This window comes from Stenella coeruleoalba, assembly GCF_951394435.1.
Source record: "Stenella coeruleoalba genome assembly, contig: scaffold_98, whole genome shotgun sequence".
Lineage (NCBI taxonomy): Eukaryota > Metazoa > Chordata > Mammalia > Artiodactyla > Delphinidae > Stenella > Stenella coeruleoalba.
Genome location: NW_027646255.1, coordinates 1,254 through 27,368, shown reverse-complemented (window position 1 = coordinate 27,368; position 26,115 = coordinate 1,254). Strand labels below are relative to the sequence as shown.

Genomic DNA, 26,115 nt, shown 5'->3' with positions numbered 1-26,115 from the left:
TGATGCACTTGGCCAAAAAGGGCGTATGCGTTTTTTCCTGAATATATTCAGGAAAAAACGCATACGCCCTTTTTGGCCAACCAAGCAAGCTTGCAAAGGAAATCTGCACTACAATGAAGTCTCACTTCCCCCCGGTCAAAAGGGCCATCTGAAAAAAGTGTAAAATCCAGAAAGGCAGGACAGGCCATGGAGAACTGGGAGCCTTGTTATGCTGATGGGCGGGATGTAAATTGCCAACAGACACTCGGGAGAAGTGTATGGTGTTTCCTGAAACATCTAAAAAACAAAGCAACAGAGCCTAGGGCACTGCCACTTATGGTCCTATAGCTTAGGGAAATTAAAATCAAAAAGACACAGCCACCCCAAAGTTTGGAACAGCTCTGTTTACAAGAACCTCGTTTACAGTACAAGTTCAACATCGCAGAAAGTGAAAAATGGATAAAGAAGTTGTGGTATTTACTTAAAAAGCAATATCACTCAGCAATGAAATCTGTGTCATCAGGCACTTAGCAGCACAATGAGTGGATTCAGGTATGATGATTCTAACTGAAGTAAGTCACACAGAAAAAGAAACATCATAAGATATCAGTAATACACGGAATGTAAACTTGGCTACACAGGAACTGAATTACAGAACAGAACAGGGACTCAAATTTAGAAAACCAACTTATGCTTGCTTAAGGGTAAAGGTGAGTTGGGGTGCTGCATAAAACCAGAGATTGAAATGAGCACAGATAAAGTTCCTTAAGTCAAATATGGAATAGACAAGAGCTACTCCTTGCTCAACGAAATGGACTCAACACCCCATATTAAACGCCTAAGAATGTACCTGACTAGTAAGTATCTTAAAACCTATGGATTGCTATGTCTCCGAAAGAGAATCAAGCATGTGTACAGGGGCATAAACGCAGCAGTGATAGGATTGGAGAGGTTCGGTGAGCAAATGAAGACCCTTTGAAGTCATATTGCATGGTACCCATTCCACGGGTTTCATCTACCCAGGTTTAAGGTATTCTTCCTTCAGCTAAAACATGCATGTGGAACCTAGAGTATGATCAACCATGTGATCGGGAGATGTGTTCAAATATGTCTCAGTTTTCGTACCCTGGTACTCGGGTGCAACATTCCAGACGCTTTACTAACACTCTCCCGACTTGGAGAGTCAGTCCCTTTAACCTCCTGTTTGGCCCAGTTTGCAATTTCTGCGGAAGATGAACAGGAATAGCGAGAACCAATGAGAGGCTAGCTGGAGGTGTCTGGACGGGCAAATTTAACTCTCATTTCCCACCAGGAAGAGGAATTAACCAAAGGCTCAGCGTGCCGTGCCGGAACCAGATTAGGGCCTGAAGCCATCCTGCGGTGTTGCGGCCAGCTCAAAAGAAAGCGAGTTGAAGAAAGGAGCTCAGGGGCACTGTAATTCACACACCTGCAGAGTTATAAATGACAGCTATCGTCCAAAAATAGACTGAAGTAAGGCTGCCAAGAGGACTTGAAAGCGGGGCAGAATTGCAGGAAACCGATTTCAGGAGGTAGACTGGAATTGCATTGAAAGCATAGGAAAAGAGGCAGAACGTCCACAATGATGCACTTGGCCAAAAAGGGCGTATGCGTTTTTTCCTGAATATATTCAGGAAAAAACGCATACGCCCTTTTTGGCCAACCAAGCAAGCTTGCAAAGGAAATCTGCACTACAATGAAGTCTCACTTCCCCCCGGTCAAAAGGGCCATCTGAAAAAAGTGTAAAATCCAGAAAGGCAGGACAGTCCATGGAGAACTGGGAGCCTTGTTATGCTGATGGGCGGGATGTAAATTGCCAACAGACACTCGGGAGAAGTGTATGGTGTTTCCTGAAACATCTAAAAAACAAAGCAACAGAGCCTAGGGCACTGCCACTTATGGTCCTATAGCTTAGGGAAATTAAAATCAAAAAGACACAGCCACCCCAAAGTTTGGGACGCCTCTGTTTACAAGAACCTCGTTTACAGTACAAGTTCAACATCGCAGAAAGTGAAAAATGGATAAAGAAGTTGTGGTACTTACGTACAATGCAGTATCACTCAGCAATGAAATCTATGTCATCAGGCCCGTAGCAGCATAATGAGTGGATTCAGGTACGATGATTCTAACTGAAATAAGTCACACAGAAAAAGAAACATCATAAGATATCAGTAATACACGGAATGTAAACTTGGCTACACAGGAACTGAATTACAGAACAGAACAGGGACTCAAATTTAGAAAACCAACTTATGCTTGCTTAAGGGGAAAGGTGAGTTGGGGTGCTGCATAAAACCAGAGATTGAAATGAGCACAGATAAAGTTCCTTAAGCCAAATATGGAATAGACAAGAGCTACTCCTTGCTCAACGAAATGGACTCAAAACCCCATATTAAACCCCTAAGAATGTACCTGACTAGTAAGTATCTTAAAACCTATGGATTGCTATGTCTCCAAAAGAGAATCAAGCGTGTGTACAGGGGAATAAACGCAGCAGTGATAGGATTGGAGAGGTTCGGTGAGCAAATGAAGACCCTTTGAAGTCATATTGCATGGTACCCATTCCACGGGTTTCAACTACCCAGGTTTAAGGTATTCTTCCTTCAGCTAAAACATGCATGTGGAACCCAGAGTATGATCAACCATGTGATCGGGAGACGTGTTCAAATATGTCTCAGTTTTCGTACCCTGGTACTCGGGTGCAACATTCCAGACGCTTTACTAACACTCTCCCGACTTGGAGAGTCAGTCCCTTTAACCTCCTGTTTGGCCCAGTTTGCAATTTCTGCGGAAGATGAACAGGAATAGCGAGAACCAATGAGAGGCTAGCTGGAGGTGTCTGGACGGGCAAATTTAACTCTCATTTCCCACCAGGAAGAGGAAATAACCAAAGGCTGAGCGTGCCGTACCGGAACCAGATTAGGGCCTGAAGCCATCCTGCGGTGTTGCGGCCAGCTCAAAAGAAAGCGAGTTGAAGAAAGGAGCTCAGGGGCACTGTAATTCACAAACCTGCAGAGTTATAAATGACAGCTATCGTCCAAAAATAGACTGAAGTAAGGCTGCCAAGAGGACTTGAAAGCGGGGCAGAATTGCAGGAAACCGATTTCAGGAGGTAGACTGGAATTGCATTGAAAGCATAGGAAAAGAGGCAGAACGTCCACAATGATGCACTTGGCCAAAAAGGGCGTATGCGTTTTTTCCTGAATATATTCAGGAAAAAACGCATACGCCCTTTTTGGCCAACCAAGCAAGCTTGCAAAGGAAATCTGCACTACAATGAAGTCTCACTTCCCCCCGGTCAAAAGGGCCATCTGAAAAAAGTGTAAAATCCAGAAAGGCAGGACAGGCCATGGAGAACTGGGAGCCTTGTTATGCTGATGGGCGGGATGTAAATTGCCAACAGACACTCGGGAGAAGTGTATGGTGTTTCCTGAAACATCTAAAAAACAAAGCAACAGAGCCTAGGGCACTGCCACTTATGGTCCTATAGCTTAGGGAAATTAAAATCAAAAAGACACAGCCACCCCAAAGTTTGGAACAGCTCTGTTTACAAGAACCTCGTTTACAGTACAAGTTCAACATCGCAGAAAGTGAAAAATGGATAAAGAAGTTGTGGTATTTACTTAAAAAGCAATATCACTCAGCAATGAAATCTGTGTCATCAGGCACTTAGCAGCACAATGAGTGGATTCAGGTATGATGATTCTAACTGAAGTAAGTCACACAGAAAAAGAAACATCATAAGATATCAGTAATACACGGAATGTAAACTTGGCTACACAGGAACTGAATTACAGAACAGAACAGGGACTCAAATTTAGAAAACCAACTTATGCTTGCTTAAGGGTAAAGGTGAGTTGGGGTGCTGCATAAAACCAGAGATTGAAATGAGCACAGATAAAGTTCCTTAAGTCAAATATGGAATAGACAAGAGCTACTCCTTGCTCAACGAAATGGACTCAACACCCCATATTAAACGCCTAAGAATGTACCTGACTAGTAAGTATCTTAAAACCTATGGATTGCTATGTCTCCGAAAGAGAATCAAGCATGTGTACAGGGGCATAAACGCAGCAGTGATAGGATTGGAGAGGTTCGGTGAGCAAATGAAGACCCTTTGAAGTCATATTGCATGGTACCCATTCCACGGGTTTCATCTACCCAGGTTTAAGGTATTCTTCCTTCAGCTAAAACATGCATGTGGAACCTAGAGTATGATCAACCATGTGATCGGGAGATGTGTTCAAATATGTCTCAGTTTTCGTACCCTGGTACTCGGGTGCAACATTCCAGACGCTTTACTAACACTCTCCCGACTTGGAGAGTCAGTCCCTTTAACCTCCTGTTTGGCCCAGTTTGCAATTTCTGCGGAAGATGAACAGGAATAGCGAGAACCAATGAGAGGCTAGCTGGAGGTGTCTGGACGGGCAAATTTAACTCTCATTTCCCACCAGGAAGAGGAATTAACCAAAGGCTCAGCGTGCCGTGCCGGAACCAGATTAGGGCCTGAAGCCATCCTGCGGTGTTGCGGCCAGCTCAAAAGAAAGCGAGTTGAAGAAAGGAGCTCAGGGGCACTGTAATTCACAAACCTGCAGAGTTATCAATGACAGCTATCGTCCAAAAATAGACTGAAGTAAGGCTGCCAAGAGGACTTGAAAGCGGGGCAGAATTGCAGGAAACCGATTTCAGGAGGTAGACTGGAATTGCATTGAAAGCATAGGAAAAGAGGCAGAACGTCCACAATGATGCACTTGGCCAAAAAGGGCGTATGCGTTTTTTCCTGAATATATTCAGGAAAAAACGCATACGCCCTTTTTGGCCAACCAAGCAAGCTTGCAAAGGAAATCTGCACTACAATGAAGTCTCACTTCCCCCCGGTCAAAAGGGCCATCTGAAAAAAGTGTAAAATCCAGAAAGGCAGGACAGGCCATGGAGAACTGGGAGCCTTGTTATGCTGATGGGCGGGATGTAAATTGCCAACAGACACTCGGGAGAAGTGTATGGTGTTTCCTGAAACATCTAAAAAACAAAGCAACAGAGCCCAGGGCACTGCCACTTATGGTCCTATAGCTTAGGGAAATTAAAATCAAAAAGACACAGCCACCCCAAAGTTTGGAACGGCTCTGTTTACAAGAACCTCGTTTACAGTACAAGTTCAACATCGCAGAAAGTGAAAAATGGATAAAGAAGTTGTGGTATTTACTTAAAAAGCAATATCACTCAGCAATGAAATCTGTGTCATCAGGCACTTAGCAGCACAAGGAGTGGATTCAGGTATGATGATTCTAACTGAAGTAAGTCACACAGAAAAAGAAACATCATAAGATATCAGTAATACACGGAATGTAAACTTGGCTACACAGGAACTGAATTACAGAACAGAACAGGGACTCAAATTTAGAAAACCAACTTATGCTTGCTTAAGGGTAAAGGTGAGTTGGGGTGCTGCATAAAACCAGAGATTGAAATGAGCACAGATAAAGTTCCTTAAGTCAAATATGGAATAGACAAGAGCTACTCCTTGCTCAACGAAATGGACTCAACACCCCATATTAAACGCCTAAGAATGTACCTGACTAGTAAGTATCTTAAAACCTATGGATTGCTATGTCTCCGAAAGAGAATCAAGCATGTGTACAGGGGCATAAACGCAGCAGTGATAGGATTGGAGAGGTTCGGTGAGCAAATGAAGACCCTTTGAAGTCATATTGCATGGTACCCATTCCACGGGTTTCATCTACCCAGGTTTAAGGTATTCTTCCTTCAGCTAAAACATGCATGTGGAACCTAGAGTATGATCAACCATGTGATCGGGAGATGTGTTCAAATATGTCTCAGTTTTCGTACCCTGGTACTCGGGTGCAACATTCCAGACGCTTTACTAACACTCTCCCGACTTGGAGAGTCAGTCCCTTTAACCTCCTGTTTGGCCCAGTTTGCAATTTCTGCGGAAGATGAACAGGAATAGCGAGAACCAATGAGAGGCTAGCTGGAGGTGTCTGGACGGGCAAATTTAACTCTCATTTCCCACCAGGAAGAGGAATTAACCAAAGGCTCAGCGTGCCGTGCCGGAACCAGATTAGGGCCTGAAGCCATCCTGCGGTGTTGCGGCCAGCTCAAAAGAAAGCGAGTTGAAGAAAGGAGCTCAGGGGCACTGTAATTCACACACCTGCAGAGTTATAAATGACAGCTATCGTCCAAAAATAGACTGAAGTAAGGCTGCCAAGAGGACTTGAAAGCGGGGCAGAATTGCAGGAAACCGATTTCAGGAGGTAGACTGGAATTGCATTGAAAGCATAGGAAAAGAGGCAGAACGTCCACAATGATGCACTTGGCCAAAAAGGGCGTATGCGTTTTTTCCTGAATATATTCAGGAAAAAACGCATACGCCCTTTTTGGCCAACCAAGCAAGCTTGCAAAGGAAATCTGCACTACAATGAAGTCTCACTTCCCCCCGGTCAAAAGGGCCATCTGAAAAAAGTGTAAAATCCAGAAAGGCAGGACAGTCCATGGAGAACTGGGAGCCTTGTTATGCTGATGGGCGGGATGTAAATTGCCAACAGACACTCGGGAGAAGTGTATGGTGTTTCCTGAAACATCTAAAAAACAAAGCAACAGAGCCTAGGGCACTGCCACTTATGGTCCTATAGCTTAGGGAAATTAAAATCAAAAAGACACAGCCACCCCAAAGTTTGGGACGCCTCTGTTTACAAGAACCTCGTTTACAGTACAAGTTCAACATCGCAGAAAGTGAAAAATGGATAAAGAACTTGTGGTACTTACGTACAATGCAGTATCACTCAGCAATGAAATCTATGTCATCAGGCCCGTAGCAGCATAATGAGTGGATTCAGGTACGATGATTCTAACTGAAATAAGTCACACAGAAAAAGAAACATCATAAGATATCAGTAATACACGGAATGTAAACTTGGCTACACAGGAACTGCATTCCAAAACAGAACAGGGTCTCAAATTTAGAAAACCAACTTATGCTTGCTTAAGGGGAAAGGTGAGTTGGGGTGCTGCATAAAACCAGAGATTGAAATGAGCACAGATAAAGTTCCTCAAGCCAAATATGGAATAGACAAGAGCTACTCCTTGCTCAACGAAATGGACTCAAAACCCCATATTAAACCCCTAAGAATGTACCTGACTAGTAAGTATCTTAAAACCTATGGATTGCTATGTCTCCAAAAGAGAATCAAGCATGTGTACAGGGGAATAAATGCAGCAGTGATAGGATTGGAGAGGTTCGGTGAGCAAATGAAGACCCTTTGAAGTCATATTGCATGGTACCCATTCCACGGGTTTCAACTACCCAGGTTTTAGGTATTCTTCCTTCAGCTAAAACATGCATGTGGAACCCAGAGTATGATCAACCATGTGATCGGGAGACGTGTTCAAATATGTCTCAGTTTTCCTCCCCTGGTACTCGGGTGCAACATTCCAGACGCTTTACTAACACTCTCCCCACTTGGAGAGTCAGCGCCTTTAACCTCCTGTTTGACCCAGTTTGCAATTTCTGCGGAAGATGAACAGGAATAGCGAGAACCAATGAGAGGCTAGCTGGAGGTGTCTGGACGGGCAAATTTAACTCTCATTACCCACCAGGAAGAGGAAATAACCAAAGGCTGAGCGTGCCGTACCGGAACCAGATTAGGGCCTGAAGCCATCCTGCGGTGTTGCGGCCAGCTCAAAAGAAAGCGAGTTGAAGAAAGGAGCTCAGGGGCACTGTAATTCACAAACCTGCAGAGTTATAAATGACAGCTATCGTCCAAAAATAGACTGAAGTAAGGCTGCCAAGAGGACTTGAATGCGGGGCAGAATTGCAGGAAACCGATTTCAGGAGGTAGACTGGAATTGCATTGCAAGCATAGGAAAAGAGGCAGAACGTCCACAATGATGCACTTGGCCAAAAAGGGCGTATGCGTTTTTTCCTGAATATATTCAGGAAAAAACGCATACGCCCTTTTTGGCCAACAAAGCAAGCTTGCAAATGAAATCTGCACTACAATGAAGTCTCACTTCCCCCCAGTCAAAAGGGCCATCTGAAAAAAGTGTAAAATCCAGAAAGGCAGGACAGGCCATGGAGAACTGGGAGCCCTGTTATGCTGATGGGCGGGATGTAAATTGCCAACAACCACTCGGGAGAAGTGTATGGTGTTTCCTGAAACATCTAAAAAACAAAGCAACAGAACCTAGGGCACTTCCACTTATGGTCCTATAGCTTAGGGAAATTAAAATCAAAAAGACACAGCCACCCCAAAGTTTGGAATGGCTCTGTTTACAAGAAACTCGTTTACAGTACAAGTTCAACATCGCAGAAAGTGAAAAATGGATAAAGAAGTTGTGGTATTTACTTACAAAGCAATATCACTCAGCAATGAAATCTGTGTCATCAGGCCCTTAGCAGCACAATGAGTGGATTCAGGTATGATGATTCTAACTGAAGTAAGTCACACAGAAAAAGAAACATCATAAGATATCAGTAATACACGGAATGTAAACTTGGCTACACAGGAACTGAATTACAGAACAGAACAGGGTCTCAAATTTAGAAAACCAACTTATGCTTGCTTAAGGGGAAAGGTGAGTTGGGGTGCTGCATAAAACCAGAGATTGAAATGAGCACAGATAAAGTTCCTTAAGTCAAATATGGAATAGACAAGAGCTACTCCTTGCTCAACGAAATGGACTCAACACCGCATATTAAACGCCTAAGAATGTACCTGACTAGTAAGTATCTTAAAACCTATGGATTGCTATGTCTCCGAAAGAGAATCAAGCATGTGTACAGGGGCATAAACGCAGCAGTGATAGGATTGGAGAGGTTCGGTTAGCAAATGAAGACCCTTTGAAGTCATATTGCATGGTACCCATTACACGGGTCTTAACTCTCCAGGTTTAAGGTATTCTTCCTTCAGCTAAAACATGCATGTGGAACCCAAGTATGATCAACCATGTGAACGGGAGACGTGTTCAAATATGTCTCAGTTTTCCTCCCCTGGTACTCGGGTGCAACATTCCAGACGCTTTACTAACACTCTCCCCACTTGGAGAGTCAGCGCCTTTAACCTCCTGTTTGGCCCAGGTTGCAATTTCTGCGGAAGATGAACAGGAATAGCGAGAACCAATGAGAGCCTAGCTGGAGGTGTCTGGACGGGCAAATTTAACTCTCATTTCCCACCAGGAAGAGGAATTAACCAAAGGTTCAGCATGCCGGGCCGGAACCAGATTAGGGCCTGAAGCCATCCTGCGGTGTTGCGGCCAGGTCACAAGAAAGCGAGTTGAAGAAAGGAGCTCAGGGGCACTGTAATTCACAAACCTGCAGAGTTATAAATGACAGCTATCGTCCAAAAATAGACTGAAGTAAGGCTGCCAAGAGGACTTGAAAGCGGGGCAGAATTGCAGGAAACCGATTTCAGGAGGTAGACTGGAATTGCATTGAAAGCATAGGAAAAGAGGCAGAACGTCCACAATGATGCACTTGGCCAAAAAGGGCGTATGCGTTTTTTCCTGAATATATTCAGGAAAAAACGCATACGCCCTTTTTGGCCAACCAAGCAAGCTTGCAAAGGAAATCTGCACTACAATGAAGTCTCACTTCCCCCCGGTCAAAAGGGCCATCTGAAAAAAGTGTAAAATCCAGAAAGGCAGGACAGGCCATGGAGAACTGGGAGCCCTGTTATGCTGATGGGCGGGATGTAAATTGCCAACAACCACTCGGGAGAAGTGTATGGTGTTTCCTGAAACATCTAAAAAACAAAGCAACAGAACCTAGGGCACTTCCACTTATGGTCCTATAGCTTAGGGAAATTAAAATCAAAAAGACACAGCCACCCCAAAGTTTGGAATGGCTCTGTTTACAAGAAACTCGTTTACAGTACAAGTTCAACATCGCAGAAAGTGAAAAATGGATAAAGAAGTTGTGGTATTTACTTACAAAGCAATATCACTCAGCAATGAAATCTGTGTCATCAGGCCCTTAGCAGCACAATGAGTGGATTCAGGTATGATGATTCTAACTGAAGTAAGTCACACAGAAAAAGAAACATCATAAGATATCAGTAATACACGGAATGTAAACTTGGCTACACAGGAACTGAATTACAGAACAGAACAGGGTCTCAAATTTAGAAAACCAACTTATGCTTGCTTAAGGGGAAAGGTGAGTTGGGGTGCTGCATAAAACCAGAGATTGAAATGAGCACAGATAAAGTTCCTTAAGTCAAATATGTAATAGACAAGAGCTACTCCTTGCTCAACGAAATGGACTCAACACCGCATATTAAACGCCTAAGAATGTACCTGACTAGTAAGTATCTTAAAACCTATGGATTGCTATGTCTCCGAAAGAGAATCAAGCATGTGTACAGGGGCATAAACGCAGCAGTGATAGGATTGGAGAGGTTCGGTGAGCAAATGAAGACCCTTTGAAGTCATATTGCATGGTACCCATTACACGGGTCTTAACTCTCCAGGTTTAAGGTATTCTTCCTTCAGCTAAAACATGCATGTGGAACCCAAGTATGATCAACCATGTGAACGGGAGACGTGTTCAAATATGTCTCAGTTTTCCTCCCCTGGTACTCGGGTGCAACATTCCAGACGCTTTACTAACACTCTCCCCACTTGGAGAGTCAGCGCCTTTAACCTCCTGTTTGGCCCAGGTTGCAATTTCTGCGGAAGATGAACAGGAATAGCGAGAACCAATGAGAGCCTAGCTGGAGGTGTCTGGACGGGCAAATTTAACTCTCATTTCCCACCAGGAAGAGGAATTAACCAAAGGTTCAGCATGCCGGGCCGGAACCAGATTAGGGCCTGAAGCCATCCTGCGGTGTTGCGGCCAGGTCACAAGAAAGCGAGTTGAAGAAAGGAGCTCAGGGGCACTGTAATTCACAAACCTGCAGAGTTATAAATGACAGCTATCGTCCAAAAATAGACTGAAGTAAGGCTGCCAAGAGGACTTGAAAGCGGGGCAGAATTGCAGGAAACCGATTTCAGGAGGTAGACTGGAATTGCATTGAAAGCATAGGAAAAGAGGCAGAACGTCCACAATGATGCACTTGGCCAAAAAGGGCGTATGCGTTTTTTCCTGAATATATTCAGGAAAAAAAGCATACGCCCTTTTTGGCCAACCAAGCAAGCTTGCAAAGGAAATCTGCACTACAATGAAGTCTCACTTCCCCCCGGTCAAAAGGGCCATCTGAAAAAAGTGTAAAATCCAGAAAGGCAGGACAGGCCATGGAGAACTGGGAGCCCTGTTATGCTGATGGGCGGGATGTAAATTGCCAACAACCACTCGGGAGAAGTGTATGGTGTTTCCTGAAACATCTAAAAAACAAAGCAACAGAACCTAGGGCACTTCCACTTATGGTCCTATAGCTTAGGGAAATTAAAATCAAAAAGACACAGCCACCCCAAAGTTTGGAATGGCTCTGTTTACAAGAAACTCGTTTACAGTACAAGTTCAACATCGCAGAAAGTGAAAAATGGATAAAGAAGTTGTGGTATTTACTTACAAAGCAATATCACTCAGCAATGAAATCTGTGTCATCAGGCCCTTAGCAGCACAATGAGTGGATTCAGGTATGATGATTCTAACTGAAGTAAGTCACACAGAAAAAGAAACATCATAAGATATCAGTAATACATGGAATGTAAACTTGGCTACACAGGAACTGAATTACAGAACAGAACAGGGTCTCAAATTTAGAAAACCAACTTATGCTTGCTTAAGGGGAAAGGTGAGTTGGGGTGCTGCATAAAACCAGAGATTGAAATGAGCACAGATAAAGTTCCTTAAGTCAAATATGGAATAGACAAGAGCTACTCCTTGCTCAACGAAATGGACTCAACACCGCATATTAAACGCCTAAGAATGTACCTGACTAGTAAGTATCTTAAAACCTATGGATTGCTATGTCTCCGAAAGAGAATCAAGCATGTGTACAGGGGCATAAACGCAGCAGTGATAGGATTGGAGAGGTTCGGTGAGCAAATGAAGACCCTTTGAAGTCATATTGCATGGTACCCATTACACGGGTCTTAACTCTCCAGGTTTAAGGTATTCTTCCTTCAGCTAAAACATGCATGTGGAACCCAAGTATGATCAACCATGTGAACGGGAGACGTGTTCAAATATGTCTCAGTTTTCCTCCCCTGGTACTCGGGTGCAACATTCCAGACGCTTTACTAACACTCTCCCCACTTGGAGAGTCAGCGCCTTTAACCTCCTGTTTGGCCCAGGTTGCAATTTCTGCGGAAGATGAACAGGAATAGCGAGAACCAATGAGAGCCTAGCTGGAGGTGTCTGGACGGGCAAATTTAACTCTCATTTCCCACCAGGAAGAGGAATTAACCAAAGGTTCAGCATGCCGGGCCGGAACCAGATTAGGGCCTGAAGCCATCCTGCGGTGTTGCGGCCAGGTCACAAGAAAGCGAGTTGAAGAAAGGAGCTCAGGGGCACTGTAATTCACAAACCTGCAGAGTTATAAATGACAGCTATCGTCCAAAAATAGACTGAAGTAAGGCTGCCAAGAGGACTTGAAAGCGGGGCAGAATTGCAGGAAACCGATTTCAGGAGGTAGACTGGAATTGCATTGAAAGCATAGGAAAAGAGGCAGAACGTCCACAATGATGCACTTGGCCAAAAAGGGCGTATGCGTTTTTTCCTGAATATATTCAGGAAAAAACGCATACGCCCTTTTTGGCCAACCAAGCAAGCTTGCAAAGGAAATCTGCACTACAATGAAGTCTCACTTCCCCCCGGTCAAAAGGGCCATCTGAAAAAAGTGTAAAATCCAGAAAGGCAGGACAGGCCATGGAGAACTGGGAGCCTTGTTATGCTGATGGGCGGGATGTAAATTGCCAACAGACACTCGGGAGAAGTGTATGGTGTTTCCTGAAACATCTAAAAAACAAAGCAACAGAGCCTAGGGCACTGCCACTTATGGTCCTATAGCTTAGGGAAATTAAAATCAAAAAGACACAGCCACCCCAAAGTTTGGAACGGCTCTGTTTACAAGAACCTCGTTTACAGTACAAGTTCAACATCGCAGAAAGTGAAAAATTGATAAAGAAGTTGTGGTATTTACTTACAAAGCAATATCACTCAGCAATGAAATCTGTGTCATCAGGCCCTTAGCAGCACAATGAGTGGATTCAGGTATGATGATTCTAACTGAAGTAAGTCACACAGAAAAAGAAACATCATAAGATATCAGTAATACACGGAATGTAAACTTGGCTACACAGGAACTGAATTACAGAACAGAACAGGGTCTCAAATTTAGAAAACCAACTTATGCTTGCTTAAGGGTAAAGGTGAGTTGGGGTGCTGCATAAAACCAGAGATTGAAATGAGCACAGATAAAGTTCCTTAAGTCAAATATGGAATAGACAAGAGCTACTCCTTGCTCAACGAAATGGACTCAACATCGCATATTAAACGCCTAAGAATGTACCTGACTAGAAAGTATCTTAAAACCTATGGATTGCTATGTCTCCGAAAGAGAATCAAGCATGTGTACAGGGGCATAAACGCAGCAGTGATAGGATTGGAGAGGTTCGGTGAGCAAATGAAGACCCTTTGAAGTTATATTGCATGGTACCCATTACACGGGTCTTAACTCTCCAGGTTTAAGGTATTCTTCCTTTAGCTAAAACATGCATGTGGAAACCAAGTATGATCAACAATGTGAACGGGAGACGTGTTCAAATATGTCTCAGTTTTTCTCCCCTGGTACTCGGGTGCAACATTCCAGACGCTTTACTAACACTCTCCCCACTTGGAGAGTCAGCGCCTTTAACCTCCTGTTTGGCCCAGTTTGCAATTTCTGCGGAAGATGAACAGGAATAGTGAGAACCAATGAGAGGCTAGCTGGAGGTGTCTGGACGGGCAAATTTAACTCTCATTTCCCAACAGGAAGAGGAAATAACCAAAGGCTCAGCGTGCCGTGCCGGAACCAGATTAGGGCCTGAAGCCATCCTGCGGTGTTGCGGCCAGGTCACAAGAAAGCGAGTTGAAGAAAGGAGCTCAGGGGCACTGTAATTCACAAACCTGCAGAGTTATAAATGACAGCTATCGTCCAAAAATAGACTGAAGTAAGGCTGCCAAGAGGACTTGAAAGCGGGGCAGAATTGCAGGAAACCGATTTCAGGAGGTAGACTGGAATTGCATTGAAAGCATAGGAAAAGAGGCAGAACGTCCACAATGATGCACTTGGCCAAAAAGGGCGTATGCGTTTTTTCCTGAATATATTCAGGAAAAAACGCATACGCCCTTTTTGGCCAACCAAGCAAGCTTGCAAAGGAAATCTGCACTACAATGAAGTCTCACTTCCCCCCGGTCAAAAGGGCCATCTGAAAAAAGTGTAAAATCCAGAAAGGCAGGACAGGCCATGGAGAACTGGGAGCCTTGTTATGCTGATGGGCGGGATGTAAATTGCCAACAACCACTCGGGAGAAGTGTATGGTGTTTCCTGAAACATCTGAAAAACAAAGCAACAGAACCTAGGGCACTTCCACTTATGGTCCTATAGCTTAGGGAAATTAAAATCAAAAAGACACAGCCACCCCAAAGTTTGGAACGGCTCTGTTTACAAGAACCTCGTTTACAGTACAAGTTCAACATCGCAGAAAGTGAAAAATGGATAAAGAAGTTGTGGTATTTACTTAAAAAGCAATATCACTCAGCAATGAAATCTGTGTCATCAGGCCCTTAGCAGCACAATGAGTGGATTCAGGTATGATGATTCTAACTGAAGTAAGTCACACAGAAAAAGAAACATCATAAGATATCAGTAATACACGGAATGTAAACTTGGCTACACAGGAACTGAATTACAGAACAGAACAGGGTCTCAAATTTAGAAAACCAACTTATGCTTGCTTAAGGGGAAAGGTGAGTTGGGGTGCTGCATAAAACCAGAGATTGAAATGAGCACAGATAAAGTTCCTTAAGCCAAATATGGAATAGACAAGAGCTACTCCTTGCTCAACGAAATGGACTCAACATCGCATATTAAACGCCTAAGAATGTACCTGACTAGTAAGTATCTTAAAACCTATGGATTGCTATGTCTCCGAAAGAGAATCAAGCATGTGTACAGGGGCATAAACGCAGCAGTGATAGGATTGGAGAGGTTCGGTGAGCAAATGAAGACCCTTTGAAGTCATATTGCATGGTACCCATTACACGGGTCTTAACTCTCCAGGTTTAAGGTATTCTTCCTTCAGCTAAAACATGCATGTGGAACCCAAGTATGATCAACCATGTGAACGGGAGACGTGTTCAAATATGTCTCAGTTTTTCTCCCCTGGTACTCGGGTGCAACATTCCAGACGCTTTACTAACACTCTCCCCACTTGGAGAGTCAGCGCCTTTAACCTCCTGTTTGGCCCAGTTTGCAATTTCTGCAGAAGATGAACAGGAATAGTGAGAACCAATGAGAGACTAGCTGGAGGTGTCTGGACGGGCAAATTTAACTCTCATTTCCCACCAGGAAGAGGAATTAACCAAAGGCTCAGCGTGCCGTGCTGGAACCAGATTAGGGCCTGAAGCCATCCTGCGGTGTTGCGGCCAGGTCACAAGAAAGCGAGTTGAAGAAAGGAGCTCAGGGGCACTGTAATTCACAAACCTGCAGAGTTATAAATGACAGCTATCGTCCAAAAATAGACTGAAGTAAGGCTGCCAAGAGGACTTGAAAGCGGGGCAGAATTGCAGGAAACCGATTTCAGGAGGTAGACTGGAATTGCATTGAAAGCATAGGAAAAGAGGCAGAACGTCCACAATGATGCACTTGGCCAAAAAGGGCGTATGCGTTTTTTCCTGAATATATTCAGGAAAAAACGCATACGCCCTTTTTGGCCAACCAAGCAAGCTTGCAAAGGAAATCTGCACTACAATGAAGTCTCACTTCCCCCCGGTCAAAAGGGCCATCTGAAAAATGTGTAAAATCCAGAAAGGCAGGACAGGCCATGGAGAACTGGGAGCCTTGTTATGCTGATGGGCGGGATGTAAATTGCCAACAACCACTCGGGAGAAGTGTATGGTGTTTCCTGAAACATCTAAAAAACAAAGCAACAGAACCTAGGGCACTTCCACTTATGGTCCTATAGCTTAGGGAAATTAAAATCAAAAAGACACAGCCACCCCAAAGTTTGGGACGGCTCTGTTTACAAGAACCTCGTTTACAGTACAAGTTCAACATCGCAGAAAGTGAAAAATGGATAAAGAAGTTGTGGTATTTACTTACAAAGCAATATCACTCAGCAATGAAATCTGTGTCATCAGGCCCTTAGCAGCACAATGAGTGGATTCAGGTATGATGATTCTAACTGAAATAAGTCACACAGAAAAAGAAACATCATAAGATATCAGTAATACACGGAATGTAAACTTGGCTACACAGGAACTGAATTACAGAACAGAACAGGGACTCAAATTTAGAAAACCAACTTATGCTTGCTTAAGGGTAAAGGTGAGTTGGGGTGCTGCATAAAACCAGAGATTGAAATGAGCACAGATAAAGTTCCTTAAGTCAAATATGGAATAGACAAGAGCTACTCCTTGCTCAACGAAATGGACTCAACACCCCATATTAAACGCCTAAGAATGTACCTGACTAGTAAGTATCTTAAAACCTATGGATTGCTATGTCTCCGAAAGAGAATCAAGCATGTGTACAGGGGCATAAACGCAGCAGTGATAGGATTGGAGAGGTTCGGTGAGCAAATGAAGACCCTTTGAAGTCATATTGCATGGTACCCATTCCACGGGTTTCATCTACCCAGGTTTAAGGTATTCTTCCTTCAGCTAAAACATGCATGTGGAACCTAGAGTATGATCAACCATGTGATCGGGAGATGTGTTCAAATATGTCTCAGTTTTCGTACCCTGGTACTCGGGTGCAACATTCCAGACGCTTTACTAACACTCTCCCGACTTGGAGAGTCAGTCCCTTTAACCTCCTGTTTGGCCCAGTTTGCAATTTCTGCGGAAGATGAACAGGAATAGCGAGAACCAATGAGAGGCTAGCTGGAGGTGTCTGGACGGGCAAATTTAACTCTCATTTCCCACCAGGAAGAGGAATTAACCAAAGGCTCAGCGTGCCGTGCCGGAACCAGATTAGGGCCTGAAGCCATCCTGCGGTGTTGCGGCCAGCTCAAAAGAAAGCGAGTTGAAGAAAGGAGCTCAGGGGCACTGTAATTCACACACCTGCAGAGTTATAAATGACAGCTATCGTCCAAAAATAGACTGAAGTAAGGCTGCCAAGAGGACTTGAAAGCGGGGCAGAATTGCAGGAAACCGATTTCAGGAGGTAGACTGGAATTGCATTGAAAGCATAGGAAAAGAGGCAGAACGTCCACAATGATGCACTTGGCCAAAAAGGGCGTATGCGTTTTTTCCTGAATATATTCAGGAAAAAACGCATACGCCCTTTTTGGCCAACCAAGCAAGCTTGCAAAGGAAATCTGCACTACAATGAAGTCTCACTTCCCCCCGGTCAAAAGGGCCATCTGAAAAAAGTGTAAAATCCAGAAAGGCAGGACAGTCCATGGAGAACTGGGAGCCTTGTTATGCTGATGGGCGGGATGTAAATTGCCAACAGACACTCGGGAGAAGTGTATGGTGTTTCCTGAAACATCTAAAAAACAAAGCAACAGAGCCTAGGGCACTGCCACTTATGGTCCTATAGCTTAGGGAAATTAAAATCAAAAAGACACAGCCACCCCAAAGTTTGGGACGCCTCTGTTTACAAGAACCTCGTTTACAGTACAAGTTCAACATCGCAGAAAGTGAAAAATGGATAAAGAACTTGTGGTACTTACGTACAATGCAGTATCACTCAGCAATGAAATCTATGTCATCAGGCCCGTAGCAGCATAATGAGTGGATTCAGGTACGATGATTCTAACTGAAATAAGTCACACAGAAAAAGAAACATCATAAGATATCAGTAATACACGGAATGTAAACTTGGCTACACAGGAACTGCATTCCAAAACAGAACAGGGTCTCAAATTTAGAAAACCAACTTATGCTTGCTTAAGGGGAAAGGTGAGTTGGGGTGCTGCATAAAACCAGAGATTGAAATGAGCACAGATAAAGTTCCTCAAGCCAAATATGGAATAGACAAGAGCTACTCCTTGCTCAACGAAATGGACTCAAAACCCCATATTAAACCCCTAAGAATGTACCTGACTAGTAAGTATCTTAAAACCTATGGATTGCTATGTCTCCAAAAGAGAATCAAGCATGTGTACAGGGGAATAAATGCAGCAGTGATAGGATTGGAGAGGTTCGGTGAGCAAATGAAGACCCTTTGAAGTCATATTGCATGGTACCCATTCCACGGGTTTCAACTACCCAGGTTTTAGGTATTCTTCCTTCAGCTAAAACATGCATGTGGAACCCAGAGTATGATCAACCATGTGATCGGGAGACGTGTTCAAATATGTCTCAGTTTTCCTCCCCTGGTACTCGGGTGCAACATTCCAGACGCTTTACTAACACTCTCCCCACTTGGAGAGTCAGCGCCTTTAACCTCCTGTTTGACCCAGTTTGCAATTTCTGCGGAAGATGAACAGGAATAGCGAGAACCAATGAGAGGCTAGCTGGAGGTGTCTGGACGGGCAAATTTAACTCTCATTACCCACCAGGAAGAGGAAATAACCAAAGGCTGAGCGTGCCGTACCGGAACCAGATTAGGGCCTGAAGCCATCCTGCGGTGTTGCGGCCAGCTCAAAAGAAAGCGAGTTGAAGAAAGGAGCTCAGGGGCACTGTAATTCACAAACCTGCAGAGTTATAAATGACAGCTATCGTCCAAAAATAGACTGAAGTAAGGCTGCCAAGAGGACTTGAATGCGGGGCAGAATTGCAGGAAACCGATTTCAGGAGGTAGACTGGAATTGCATTGCAAGCATAGGAAAAGAGGCAGAACGTCCACAATGATGCACTTGGCCAAAAAGGGCGTATGCGTTTTTTCCTGAATATATTCAGGAAAAAACGCATACGCCCTTTTTGGCCAACAAAGCAAGCTTGCAAAGGAAATCTGCACTACAATGAAGTCTCACTTCCCCCCAGTCAAAAGGGCCATCTGAAAAAAGTGTAAAATCCAGAAAGGCAGGACAGGCCATGGAGAACTGGGAGCCCTGTTATGCTGATGGGCGGGATGTAAATTGCCAACAACCACTCGGGAGAAGTGTATGGTGTTTCCTGAAACATCTAAAAAACAAAGCAACAGAACCTAGGGCACTTCCACTTATGGTCCTATAGCTTAGGGAAATTAAAATCAAAAAGACACAGCCACCCCAAAGTTTGGAATGGCTCTGTTTACAAGAAACTCGTTTACAGTACAAGTTCAACATCGCAGAAAGTGAAAAATGGATAAAGAAGTTGTGGTATTTACTTACAAAGCAATATCACTCAGCAATGAAATCTGTGTCATCAGGCCCTTAGCAGCACAATGAGTGGATTCAGGTATGATGATTCTAACTGAAGTAAGTCACACAGAAAAAGAAACATCATAAGATATCAGTAATACACGGAATGTAAACTTGGCTACACAGGAACTGAATTACAGAACAGAACAGGGTCTCAAATTTAGAAAACCAACTTATGCTTGCTTAAGGGGAAAGGTGAGTTGGGGTGCTGCATAAAACCAGAGATTGAAATGAGCACAGATAAAGTTCCTTAAGTCAAATATGGAATAGACAAGAGCTACTCCTTGCTCAACGAAATGGACTCAACACCGCATATTAAACGCCTAAGAATGTACCTGACTAGTAAGTATCTTAAAACCTATGGATTGCTATGTCTCCGAAAGAGAATCAAGCATGTGTACAGGGGCATAAACGCAGCAGTGATAGGATTGGAGAGGTTCGGTTAGCAAATGAAGACCCTTTGAAGTCATATTGCATGGTACCCATTACACGGGTCTTAACTCTCCAGGTTTAAGGTATTCTTCCTTCAGCTAAAACATGCATGTGGAACCCAAGTATGATCAACCATGTGAACGGGAGACGTGTTCAAATATGTCTCAGTTTTCCTCCCCTGGTACTCGGGTGCAACATTCCAGACGCTTTACTAACACTCTCCCCACTTGGAGAGTCAGCGCCTTTAACCTCCTGTTTGGCCCAGGTTGCAATTTCTGCGGAAGATGAACAGGAATAGCGAGAACCAATGAGAGCCTAGCTGGAGGTGTCTGGACGGGCAAATTTAACTCTCATTTCCCACCAGGAAGAGGAATTAACCAAAGGTTCAGCATGCCGGGCCGGAACCAGATTAGGGCCTGAAGCCATCCTGCGGTGTTGCGGCCAGGTCACAAGAAAGCGAGTTGAAGAAAGGAGCTCAGGGGCACTGTAATTCACAAACCTGCAGAGTTATAAATGACAGCTATCGTCCAAAAATAGACTGAAGTAAGGCTGCCAAGAGGACTTGAAAGCGGGGCAGAATTGCAGGAAACCGATTTCAGGAGGTAGACTGGAATTGCATTGAAAGCATAGGAAAAGAGGCAGAACGTCCACAATGATGCACTTGGCCAAAAAGGGCGTATGCGTTTTTTCCTGAATATATTCAGGAAAAAACGCATACGCCCTTTTTGGCCAACCAAGCAAGCTTGCAAAGGAAATCTGCACTACAATGAAGTCTCACTTCCCCCCGGTCAAAAGGGCCATCTGAAAAAAGTGTAAAATCCAGAAAGGCAGGACAGGCCATGGAGAACTGGGAGCCCTGTTATGCTGATGGGCGGGATGTAAATTGCCAACAACCACTCGGGAGAAGTGTATGGTGTTTCCTGAAACATCTAAAAAACAAAGCAACAGAACCTAGGGCACTTCCACTTATGGTCCTATAGCTTAGGGAAATTAAAATCAAAAAGACACAGCCACCCCAAAGTTTGGAATGGCTCTGTTTACAAGAAACTCGTTTACAGTACAAGTTCAACATCGCAGAAAGTGAAAAATGGATAAAGAAGTTGTGGTATTTACTTACAAAGCAATATCACTCAGCAATGAAATCTGTGTCATCAGGCCCTTAGCAGCACAATGAGTGGATTCAGGTATGATGATTCTAACTGAAGTAAGTCACACAGAAAAAGAAACATCATAAGATATCAGTAATACACGGAATGTAAACTTGGCTACACAGGAACTGAATTACAGAACAGAACAGGGTCTCAAATTTAGAAAACCAACTTATGCTTGCTTAAGGGGAAAGGTGAGTTGGGGTGCTGCATAAAACCAGAGATTGAAATGAGCACAGATAAAGTTCCTTAAGTCAAATATGTAATAGACAAGAGCTACTCCTTGCTCAACGAAATGGACTCAACACCGCATATTAAACGCCTAAGAATGTACCTGACTAGTAAGTATCTTAAAACCTATGGATTGCTATGTCTCCGAAAGAGAATCAAGCATGTGTACAGGGGCATAAACGCAGCAGTGATAGGATTGGAGAGGTTCGGTGAGCAAATGAAGACCCTTTGAAGTCATATTGCATGGTACCCATTACACGGGTCTTAACTCTCCAGGTTTAAGGTATTCTTCCTTCAGCTAAAACATGCATGTGGAACCCAAGTATGATCAACCATGTGAACGGGAGACGTGTTCAAATATGTCTCAGTTTTCCTCCCCTGGTACTCGGGTGCAACATTCCAGACGCTTTACTAACACTCTCCCCACTTGGAGAGTCAGCGCCTTTAACCTCCTGTTTGGCCCAGGTTGCAATTTCTGCGGAAGATGAACAGGAATAGCGAGAACCAATGAGAGCCTAGCTGGAGGTGTCTGGACGGGCAAATTTAACTCTCATTTCCCACCAGGAAGAGGAATTAACCAAAGGTTCAGCATGCCGGGCCGGAACCAGATTAGGGCCTGAAGCCATCCTGCGGTGTTGCGGCCAGGTCACAAGAAAGCGAGTTGAAGAAAGGAGCTCAGGGGCACTGTAATTCACAAACCTGCAGAGTTATAAATGACAGCTATCGTCCAAAAATAGACTGAAGTAAGGCTGCCAAGAGGACTTGAAAGCGGGGCAGAATTGCAGGAAACCGATTTCAGGAGGTAGACTGGAATTGCATTGAAAGCATAGGAAAAGAGGCAGAACGTCCACAATGATGCACTTGGCCAAAAAGGGCGTATGCGTTTTTTCCTGAATATATTCAGGAAAAAAAGCATACGCCCTTTTTGGCCAACCAAGCAAGCTTGCAAAGGAAATCTGCACTACAATGAAGTCTCACTTCCCCCCGGTCAAAAGGGCCATCTGAAAAAAGTGTAAAATCCAGAAAGGCAGGACAGGCCATGGAGAACTGGGAGCCCTGTTATGCTGATGGGCGGGATGTAAATTGCCAACAACCACTCGGGAGAAGTGTATGGTGTTTCCTGAAACATCTAAAAAACAAAGCAACAGAACCTAGGGCACTTCCACTTATGGTCCTATAGCTTAGGGAAATTAAAATCAAAAAGACACAGCCACCCCAAAGTTTGGAATGGCTCTGTTTACAAGAAACTCGTTTACAGTACAAGTTCAACATCGCAGAAAGTGAAAAATGGATAAAGAAGTTGTGGTATTTACTTACAAAGCAATATCACTCAGCAATGAAATCTGTGTCATCAGGCCCTTAGCAGCACAATGAGTGGATTCAGGTATGATGATTCTAACTGAAGTAAGTCACACAGAAAAAGAAACATCATAAGATATCAGTAATACATGGAATGTAAACTTGGCTACACAGGAACTGAATTACAGAACAGAACAGGGTCTCAAATTTAGAAAACCAACTTATGCTTGCTTAAGGGGAAAGGTGAGTTGGGGTGCTGCATAAAACCAGAGATTGAAATGAGCACAGATAAAGTTCCTTAAGTCAAATATGGAATAGACAAGAGCTACTCCTTGCTCAACGAAATGGACTCAACACCGCATATTAAACGCCTAAGAATGTACCTGACTAGTAAGTATCTTAAAACCTATGGATTGCTATGTCTCCGAAAGAGAATCAAGCATGTGTACAGGGGCATAAACGCAGCAGTGATAGGATTGGAGAGGTTCGGTGAGCAAATGAAGACCCTTTGAAGTCATATTGCATGGTACCCATTACACGGGTCTTAACTCTCCAGGTTTAAGGTATTCTTCCTTCAGCTAAAACATGCATGTGGAACCCAAGTATGATCAACCATGTGAACGGGAGACGTGTTCAAATATGTCTCAGTTTTCCTCCCCTGGTACTCGGGTGCAACATTCCAGACGCTTTACTAACACTCTCCCCACTTGGAGAGTCAGCGCCTTTAACCTCCTGTTTGGCCCAGGTTGCAATTTCTGCGGAAGATGAACAGGAATAGCGAGAACCAATGAGAGCCTAGCTGGAGGTGTCTGGACGGGCAAATTTAACTCTCATTTCCCACCAGGAAGAGGAATTAACCAAAGGTTCAGCATGCCGGGCCGGAACCAGATTAGGGCCTGAAGCCATCCTGCGGTGTTGCGGCCAGGTCACAAGAAAGCGAGTTGAAGAAAGGAGCTCAGGGGCACTGTAATTCACAAACCTGCAGAGTTATAAATGACAGCTATCGTCCAAAAATAGACTGAAGTAAGGCTGCCAAGAGGACTTGAAAGCGGGGCAGAATTGCAGGAAACCGATTTCAGGAGGTAGACTGGAATTGCATTGAAAGCATAGGAAAAGAGGCAGAACGTCCACAATGATGCACTTGGCCAAAAAGGGCGTATGCGTTTTTTCCTGAATATATTCAGGAAAAAACGCATACGCCCTTTTTGGCCAACCAAGCAAGCTTGCAAAGGAAATCTGCACTACAATGAAGTCTCACTTCCCCCCGGTCAAAAGGGCCATCTGAAAAAAGTGTAAAATCCAGAAAGGCAGGACAGGCCATGGAGAACTGGGAGCCTTGTTATGCTGATGGGCGGGATGTAAATTGCCAACAGACACTCGGGAGAAGTGTATGGTGTTTCCTGAAACATCTAAAAAACAAAGCAACAGAGCCTAGGGCACTGCCACTTATGGTCCTATAGCTTAGGGAAATTAAAATCAAAAAGACACAGCCACCCCAAAGTTTGGAACGGCTCTGTTTACAAGAACCTCGTTTACAGTACAAGTTCAACATCGCAGAAAGTGAAAAATTGATAAAGAAGTTGTGGTATTTACTTACAAAGCAATATCACTCAGCAATGAAATCTGTGTCATCAGGCCCTTAGCAGCACAATGAGTGGATTCAGGTATGATGATTCTAACTGAAGTAAGTCACACAGAAAAAGAAACATCATAAGATATCAGTAATACACGGAATGTAAACTTGGCTACACAGGAACTGAATTACAGAACAGAACAGGGTCTCAAATTTAGAAAACCAACTTATGCTTGCTTAAGGGTAAAGGTGAGTTGGGGTGCTGCATAAAACCAGAGATTGAAATGAGCACAGATAAAGTTCCTTAAGTCAAATATGGAATAGACAAGAGCTACTCCTTGCTCAACGAAATGGACTCAACATCGCATATTAAACGCCTAAGAATGTACCTGACTAGAAAGTATCTTAAAACCTATGGATTGCTATGTCTCCGAAAGAGAATCAAGCATGTGTACAGGGGCATAAACGCAGCAGTGATAGGATTGGAGAGGTTCGGTGAGCAAATGAAGACCCTTTGAAGTTATATTGCATGGTACCCATTACACGGGTCTTAACTCTCCAGGTTTAAGGTATTCTTCCTTTAGCTAAAACATGCATGTGGAAACCAAGTATGATCAACAATGTGAACGGGAGACGTGTTCAAATATGTCTCAGTTTTTCTCCCCTGGTACTCGGGTGCAACATTCCAGACGCTTTACTAACACTCTCCCCACTTGGAGAGTCAGCGCCTTTAACCTCCTGTTTGGCCCAGTTTGCAATTTCTGCGGAAGATGAACAGGAATAGTGAGAACCAATGAGAGGCTAGCTGGAGGTGTCTGGACGGGCAAATTTAACTCTCATTTCCCAACAGGAAGAGGAAATAACCAAAGGCTCAGCGTGCCGTGCCGGAACCAGATTAGGGCCTGAAGCCATCCTGCGGTGTTGCGGCCAGGTCACAAGAAAGCGAGTTGAAGAAAGGAGCTCAGGGGCACTGTAATTCACAAACCTGCAGAGTTATAAATGACAGCTATCGTCCAAAAATAGACTGAAGTAAGGCTGCCAAGAGGACTTGAAAGCGGGGCAGAATTGCAGGAAACCGATTTCAGGAGGTAGACTGGAATTGCATTGAAAGCATAGGAAAAGAGGCAGAACGTCCACAATGATGCACTTGGCCAAAAAGGGCGTATGCGTTTTTTCCTGAATATATTCAGGAAAAAACGCATACGCCCTTTTTGGCCAACCAAGCAAGCTTGCAAAGGAAATCTGCACTACAATGAAGTCTCACTTCCCCCCGGTCAAAAGGGCCATCTGAAAAAAGTGTAAAATCCAGAAAGGCAGGACAGGCCATGGAGAACTGGGAGCCTTGTTATGCTGATGGGCGGGATGTAAATTGCCAACAACCACTCGGGAGAAGTGTATGGTGTTTCCTGAAACATCTGAAAAACAAAGCAACAGAACCTAGGGCACTTCCACTTATGGTCCTATAGCTTAGGGAAATTAAAATCAAAAAGACACAGCCACCCCAAAGTTTGGAACGGCTCTGTTTACAAGAACCTCGTTTACAGTACAAGTTCAACATCGCAGAAAGTGAAAAATGGATAAAGAAGTTGTGGTATTTACTTAAAAAGCAATATCACTCAGCAATGAAATCTGTGTCATCAGGCCCTTAGCAGCACAATGAGTGGATTCAGGTATGATGATTCTAACTGAAGTAAGTCACACAGAAAAAGAAACATCATAAGATATCAGTAATACACGGAATGTAAACTTGGCTACACAGGAACTGAATTACAGAACAGAACAGGGTCTCAAATTTAGAAAACCAACTTATGCTTGCTTAAGGGGAAAGGTGAGTTGGGGTGCTGCATAAAACCAGAGATTGAAATGAGCACAGATAAAGTTCCTTAAGCCAAATATGGAATAGACAAGAGCTACTCCTTGCTCAACGAAATGGACTCAACATCGCATATTAAACGCCTAAGAATGTACCTGACTAGTAAGTAT

At 43.9% G+C, this 26,115-nt stretch overlaps 1 long non-coding RNA gene across 7 annotated transcripts in view; it reads right to left on the bottom strand.

Annotated features, from left to right (window-relative positions):
* The window catches only part of LOC307181236, a 1,179,595-nt gene extending 1,153,793 nt beyond the window's left edge, over positions 1 to 25,802 (bottom strand). For all 7 annotated transcript variants that reach the window (XR_013826187.1, XR_013826188.1, XR_013826189.1 and 4 more), the window contains exons 1-2: positions 25,732 to 25,802; positions 14,677 to 14,758 (exon numbers count right to left, since the gene is read on the bottom strand). This is a non-coding gene — a long non-coding RNA (uncharacterized lncRNA). The remainder of the gene's footprint in view (positions 1 to 14,676; positions 14,759 to 25,731) is intronic.
* Positions 25,803 to 26,115: the final 313 nt, after the last annotated feature.